This window comes from Taudactylus pleione, unplaced genomic scaffold, assembly GCF_031769625.1.
Source record: "Taudactylus pleione unplaced genomic scaffold, aTauple2 ptg000935l, whole genome shotgun sequence".
Classification (NCBI taxonomy): Eukaryota; Metazoa; Chordata; class Amphibia; order Anura; family Myobatrachidae; genus Taudactylus; species Taudactylus pleione.
The window spans coordinates 309,691-317,272 of NW_028285336.1; the positions used below are offsets into that span (position 1 = coordinate 309,691).

The 7,582-nt window shown below is 48.1% G+C and overlaps 1 pseudogene; it reads left to right on the top strand.

Moving 5' to 3' along the window:
• The first annotated feature begins 2,057 nt into the window (after positions 1 to 2,057).
• On the top strand, positions 2,058 to 2,176 carry LOC148473314 (5S ribosomal RNA; annotated as a pseudogene).
• Positions 2,177 to 7,582: the final 5,406 nt, after the last annotated feature.

The following is a 7,582-nucleotide window of genomic DNA, read 5'->3' on the forward strand; positions in this document are numbered from 1 at the left end:
GGAGTACTCAGCAACCTCCCTATGGGGATATAGCTGTAGCCAGTGCCACATATGAGCGAGGCATATAGGGGATGCCGTCTTAAGGAGATCTGCCGTCGACAGCTGGATGGCTGGGGATGGTACCAGATTCAGCACGGAAGCAAGCCTTTTTAGGGTGACACCCCAAAGTTCCGGAGGGCAGGTTTCAGGGTAGCACACTGCAAATATATTGAAAAACACGCCTGCCAATTAAGGTAGGAGCAATAGGTGTCCTCACTCATGCCCCCCAGTGCAGCAAGCGCAGGCCAGTCTGATTGATCAATTGATGGCCCAGGCGTGGAAAACTGGGATGCTAGCAAAGTGGTATATAACACTGGCCCCAGATGACCGCGTATGGAGGGAGGCAATAGCAGCAGCTGGGTAAGAGGCTGGGGGTGCCACAGCCACGGGAGACAGTGTAACAAAACCAGGGGAGTAGCGAGGGTGGTTCCAGTGAAGAATGAAATGGACAGAGGGTGCCATACAGAGTTCCGGAATTCATGGCGCGCTACATAGTATAACGGCCCCCTGTTATTTCTTTATTTTTATTTTATTTTTTTAATTTTTTGGGTTAGTTTGCACTATAACCTAAGGAAGTTACGGATATTTATTTATTGTCATTTATTATTTATTTATTAGGAGACCTGGATTAATAATAATGGTGGTAGACAGAACATACTAGGGGTGTGCACCGGCCACTTTTCGTGTTTTGTGTTTTGGTTTTGGATCTGGATCTTTCTTCATGTTTTGGATCTGGATTGGTTTTGCCAAAACCACCCTTCCGTGTTTTGGGTTCTGGGTTTTGTGTTTTGGATCTGTATTTTTTTTTTTAAAAAAGCATAAAAACAGCTAAAATCACAGAATTTGTGGGTTTTTCTGCTCATATGCTATTATTAAGCTCAATAACCTTAATTTCCACTCATTTCCAGTCTACTCTGAACACCTCACACCTCACAATAGTGTTTTTATGTCCAAAAGGTTGCACCGAGGTAGCTGGATGACTATGCTAAGCGACACGAATGGGCGGCACAAACACGTGGCCCATCTAGGAGTGACACTGCAGTGGCAGAAAGGATGGCAGTTTGAAAAACTAGGCCCCAAACAGTACATAATGCAAAGAAAAAAAGAGGTGCAAGATGGAATTGTCTTTGGGCCCTCCCAGCCACCCTTATGTTGTATAAACAGGACATGCACACTTTAACAAACCAATCATTTCAGCGCCAGGGTCTGCCACATGACTGTGGCTGAAATGATTGGTTCATTTGGGTCCCCACAAAACAAGCTGGCAATTAATCTGTCCCTGCACAAACTGGCTCTACAGAGGCAAGATGTCATCCTCATCCTTCTCAACCACCGATTCCTCACCCTCTTCAGTGTTGTGTACATCCTCATCCTTTGTTCAGGCTTAGCCTGTCAGTTTTCTTTTCCAATTGCCATCTCCTATCTTTCTCTTTAGCACTTTGGGGATATGACCTACTTCTGTGATTCAGCTCGTTTCCTATGTATGGCTGATAAAACCCCTTTTTCTGTACTCTCTGTGATTCCTATTATATACCAGGTTAATGAGAGTGCTTGCTACTATACTCAATTGCAGCCCAATTTGGAAGTCCTTGAGCATTTCCTGGTAGAGTATATTCATTGATAGAGAATATTTGATAATAGGAGAACCATTTGGATTAGTATATTCATGCAGCCACCATAATTTACATAAAAAATTGATGTTCTATGTTTTTGGGGTGATTGTATATTATGTGTTCTGTCAGGCTTTGTTATTGTGTAGAGTTCCTATTCTGTATACTTGGAACTAAGTATAATTTGTGATAAGTTACCTATGTGATGCTCTCTTAAAGTTACAATCTATACATGGTTATGCTATATGTGTCAATTGATTGCATCACAAGGAAGGTATGCTTATGCACCACTTGTCTTGACAGCAACTGATTATTAACTGGACCTCTCTTTTGAGAGTAGTCCTACATTTTTGAAATAGGCTCAGACCGTGTGCATAAGTGAATCCCCATATATTTTCAGTAGCGATAATCTACAGTCATACTTCACTGACTATGCCCAAACTCGTTTGATCTTGGAAGCGATCCAGTGGTAGGCCTGGTTAGTACTGATGTGGGGGACCACTCAGGAATACCAGGTTCTGTAGATAGATATTGTACTGTTTAATGGGGATCATAGGACTCCGCACTGTGTAGCCTATATACCTATACCTATGGTATTTATTGCAATATCTACACTTTAACACAATTATTGTTACCCTAAATTGTATATGTGGGGTACTTTGCAGAAATTATCTTTTAATATGTTCGCCTATGACCTTATGTGTACCTGGTATATATTTTACTATTAATATTAAAAGTTATATTTTATTTCAATCTTAAGAATTCATATATAAGTGTGCCCCAAGAATAGCCTTACTTTTTCTTTTTCTAATAAATACATCCTCATCCTCACAGATTATTAATTCGTCCCCGCTGGAATCCACCACCACAGGTCCCTCTGTACGTTCTGGAGGCTGGTCTCCCTGGAAGAGTTGATAATTCATTTTTATGAACATTATCTTCTCCACATTCTGTGGAAGCAACCTCCTACGCCTTTCGCTGACAAGGTTCCCGGCTGCACTAAACACTCTTTCTGAGTACACACTGGAGGGGGGCAACTCAGGTAAAATAGAGCCAGTTTGTACAGGGGCCTCCAAATTGCCTCTTATTCCTGCCAGTACAGGTACGGACTGTCTGACATGCCTACTTGGATGCTTTCACCGATGTAATCCTCCACCATTCTGTCAATGGTGACAGTATCATATGCAGTGACATGTCAGAAATTGTTGCCAGGTCCTTCAGTCCGGACCAGATGTCCAAACTTGGTCCTGCCTGCTCTGCATCACCACCAGCGGGTTGCTTAGGATACCTAAGTTTTTTCCTGGCAGCCCCAGTTGCGGGAGAAAATGAAGAAGGAGCTGTTGACGTGTCACGTTCCGCTTCAGCTGACAGTGTTTTCACCAGCAGGTCTTTGCACCTCTGCAGGCTTGTGTTGGCCAGAAAGAGAGACACCACATAGGCTTTAAACCTAGGATCGAGCATGATGGCCAAAATGTAGTGGTCTGATTTCAACAGATTGACCACCCTGGAATCCTGGCAAAGCGAATGAAGGGCTTCATCCACAAGTCCCACATGCCGAGTGGAATCGCTCCATCTTAGCTCCTCCTTCACTTTCTCCAGCTGCTTCTGCAAAAGCCTGATGAGGGGAATGACCTGACTCAAGCTGGCAGTGTCTGAACTGACCTCACGTGTGGCAAGTTCGAAGGGCTGGAGAACCTTGCACAACACGGAACTCATTCTCCACTGTGCTTGAGTCAGGTGCATACCCCTCCTTTGCCTATGTCATAAGTGGATGTATATGCTTGAATGGCCTTTTGCTGCTCCTCCATCCTCTGAAGCATATAGAGGGTTGAGTTCCAGCACGTCACAACCGCTTGCTTCAGGTGATGGCGTGGTAGGTTCAAGAGTGTTTGCTGGTGCTCCAGTCTTCGGCACGCAGTCGCTGAATGGCGAAAGTGGCCAGAAATTTTTTGGCCGACCCAAAGCGTCTCCTGCACGCCCCTGTCGCTTTTCGGAACATTCGGCACCACCAAATTTATTGTGTGAGCAAAACATGGGACGTGCTGGAATTTGCCCAGATGTAATGCCCACACAATATTGGTGGCTTTGTCAGATATCACAAATCCCCAGGAGAGTCTAAGTGGGGTAAGCCACTGGGCGATGATTTCCCTCAGTTTCTCTAAGAGGTTGTCGGCGGTGTGCCTCTTACTGAAACCGGTGATACACAGCGTAGCCTGCCTTGGAACGAGCTGGCGTTTCTGAGATGCTGCTACTGGTGATGCTGCTGTTGTTGCTGCATAAGGTGATACATCTACCCAGTGGGCTGTCAAAGTCATATAGTCCTTAGTCTGCCCTGTTCCGTGGTTAAGTGGACATTGGGTACAACCGCATTTTTCAGGACACTGAGGACACTTTTTCTGATGTTTCTGTACAGTCTCGGTATCGCCTAGTGAAGTGGAATCTAGAAGGGATTTGGAACCGGGGACACACTACCTCCATCAATTGTCTAAATCCCACTGCACTAATGGTGGATACCGGATGCACGTCTAACACCAACATAGCAGTCAAGGCCTCAGTTATACGTTTTGCTTCAGGATGACTGCTGTCGTACTTCATCCTCCTCGCTAGGGACTGTTGGAGGGTCAATTGCTTAGTAAAAGTAGTGGTGTTCCTACTTCCTCTCTGGGATGATGAACGACTCCCAGCAGCAACAGCGGCAGCAGTAGGCGTAGCAATGCAGGATCCTCCGGAGGAATCCCGGATAGGAGAGTCAGTCATGCCAGTGACATGGCCTGCAGGACTACTTCCGATCCTGACTAAGGAGGAAATTGATGAGGAGGGAGTTGACGGTGTGGTTTGCAGGCGCTTGGATACAACCGGACAAAGGGATTTAGGTGTCCCTGGACTGCTTACGGTCTTAGCCAAAGTTTCTGATCTTGACAGTAACTTTTTATGAACGCGCTGCAGGTAACGTATAAGGGAGGATGTTCCTGGGTGGTTAACTTCCCTACCCCTACTTATTTCACCTTTACATATGGTACATATGGCAAGACAGTTGTTGTCCGGATTTGGATAGAAATATTGCCAGACCAAAGAGGTGGAATGCTTTTTCATCCCACGGACAACAACTGTCTCCCCCGGAGGCTGATTTAAACAAACCACATCACCATCAGAATCCTCCTCGCCAACTTCCTCCTCAGCGCCAGCTACACCAGTATCCTCATCCTGTTGTACTTCAACAGTGACATCTTCAATTTGCATATCAGCAAGTGGACTGTGGGTGCTCCTTTCAGCACTTGCAGGGGGCGTGCAAATGGTGGAAAGAGCCACCTCTTCCCGTCCAGTGCTGGGAAGGTGAGGCATCGCAACCGCCACCACACTTGGACTCTCCTTGGGGATTTGTGATATCTTCTTAGAACGCACAGTTCTTCGCTGTGCTTTTGCCAGCTTAACTCATTTGATTTTTGTAGCGGGAGGAGGGCTTCCATTATCATGTGAGCTCAACCACTAGTCATGAACATAGGGAAAGACCTTAGCCATTCCTTGCCACTCCGTGTCGTAAATGGCATATTGCCAAGTTTACGTTTCTCCTCAAATAATTTAAATGTTTTTTTTAAGGTCATTTTCCTGAACTTTGTCATCTGGGATTGTATATGCCCTCTACTATGACATTGGGCATTGGCCTTGGCAGACGACGTTGATGGCATGTTGTCGTCTATGTCAGGACTAGTGGCAGCAGCTTCAGCACTAGGAGGATGTGGTTCTTGATCTTTCCCTATTTTATTTTTATCGGAGAAAGTTTGGTCCTCCATTATGTTATATTGATATATACGTGCGGCTAAGGTGCACACAAACCCAGAAAATAATTTTTTATTTTTGTCGGAGACTAGTGCACTTTGTGGGTTGCACCACCCTTTAAGAAATGAGACAGCCGACTCTTTACTTGTGGGTGAGATGAGGAAAGGGGCAGCACGGTGTGGGTGAGATGAGGAGAGTGGGGGCACGGTGTGGGTGAGATGAGGAATGGGGGAGCACAGTGTGGGTGGAATGAGGGAAGGGGGAGCACAGTGTGGGTGAGATGAGGAAAGGGGGAGCACAGTGTGGGAGACATGAGGGGGCACAGTGTGGGTGAGATAAGGGAAGGGGGAGCACAGTGTGGGAGACATGAGGGGGCACAGTGTGGGTGAGATAAGGGAAGGGGGAGCACGGTGTGGGTGAGATGAGGAGAGTGGGGGCACAGTGTAGGTGAGATGAGGGAAGGGGGAGCACAGTGTGGGTGAGATGAGGGAAGAGGGAGCACAGTGTGGGTGAGATGAGGGATGGGAGAGCATGGTGTGGGTGAGGTGAGGGACGGCAGAGCATGGTGTGGGTGAGATGAGAAAAGGGGGAGCATGGTGTGGGTGAGATGAGGGAAGGGGGAGCACAGTGTGGGTGAGATGAGGAATGGAGGAGCACAGTGTGGGTGAGATGTGGGAAGGGAGAGCATGGTGTGGGTGAGATGAGGGATGGCAGAGCATGGTGTGGGTGAGAAGAGGAATGGGGGAGCACAGTGTGGGTGGAATGAGGGAAGGGGGAGCACAGTGTGGGTGAGATGTGGGAAGGGAGAGCATGGTGTGGGTGAGATGAGGGACGGCAGAGCACGGTGTGGGTGAGATGAGAAAAGGGGGAGCACAGTGTGGGTGAGATAAGGGAAGGGGAGCACAGTGTGGGTGGAATGAGGGAAGGGGGGGCACAGTGTGGGTGAGATGAGAGAAGGGGGAGCACAGTGTGGGTGAGATGTGGGAAGGGAGAGCATGGTGTGAGTGGAATGAGGGAAGGGGGAGCACAGTGTGGGTGAGATGAGGGAAGGGAGAGCATGGTGTGGGTGAGATGAGGGATGGGAGAGCATGGTGTGAGTGAGATGAGAAAAGGGGGAGCACAGTGTGGGTGAGATGAGGGACTGGAGAGCATGGTGTGGGTGAGATGAGGAAAGGGGGAACCACAGTGTAGGATAGGGAAAGTGGAGCACAATGGGATACAGAGAAGGGGAGGCAAAACATAGGGGGCACAATGCAGAACATATAGTGGGAGGCACATACAGTACATACAGATATATGAAAGGTCAAGGCAATATATTTTATGATGGCATATATTTTATAATGGCTTCTTTGCTGTTCAAGTTATGTCCACGGGGAGTCAAGTAGATGGCGAAGTCAAGTTACTGCCCAGAGGCAAGTGAGGATCCAGCTCTTGGCAAGCTAAGGAGTGGCGCTGACCCTTGTGGGAAACGGCTGGCGCAGAGGGTACCCCTCTGTGCCCGCCAAGGTCAGCAGAGCAGGTAAGGTCCCAATGGGACAACCCTTCCTCTTTACCACCCTAGATCACCAGCCTAATTTCCTGAGCATGCAGGGGCATGTAGCAAAGCCAGGGCCACTTGCTTGTGTTTACCTTCTAATCTGAAAGTTGCCAGCTAGCCCCCCTTTTCTGCAGCACAATAGAGTGAGTCAAGTGACTCATGAGCCCCTTCTAACCCAGCCAGCCAGGGTCGCCCTCCTGCTACACCTCTTACATACTCTGCAATAAAGTTTTTCTTGTGAGCTAGCATGGCATGACGTCAAGGGGGGCATTGAGGTGGGGGGTTTAGTGGGTCCCTGCCTATTTTGTCAGGCCCGGGCTCCACAATTTCTGATAGCAGCCAGTAACTTTATGTGGGTTACAGTTGTATAAGTGGTGATAGCAGGCATATAATGCAGGATATCACTGGGGGTGCCGAGAGGTGGTGGGTGGGTACTAATTACCCCAGCCGGGCTTATTGGAGGGACCTGGTTGTGATGCCACCCCCCCTTTCCTGCTAGCGGCAGCAGCAGCAGCAGTAGTCTCCCCAGCTGGTGAGGGAGCAATCACACTGATTGTGCCCCCTCTAGATTTGCACCCGGGCTAGGGTCTCACAGCGTCTCCCTTCCCAGCACCACTGC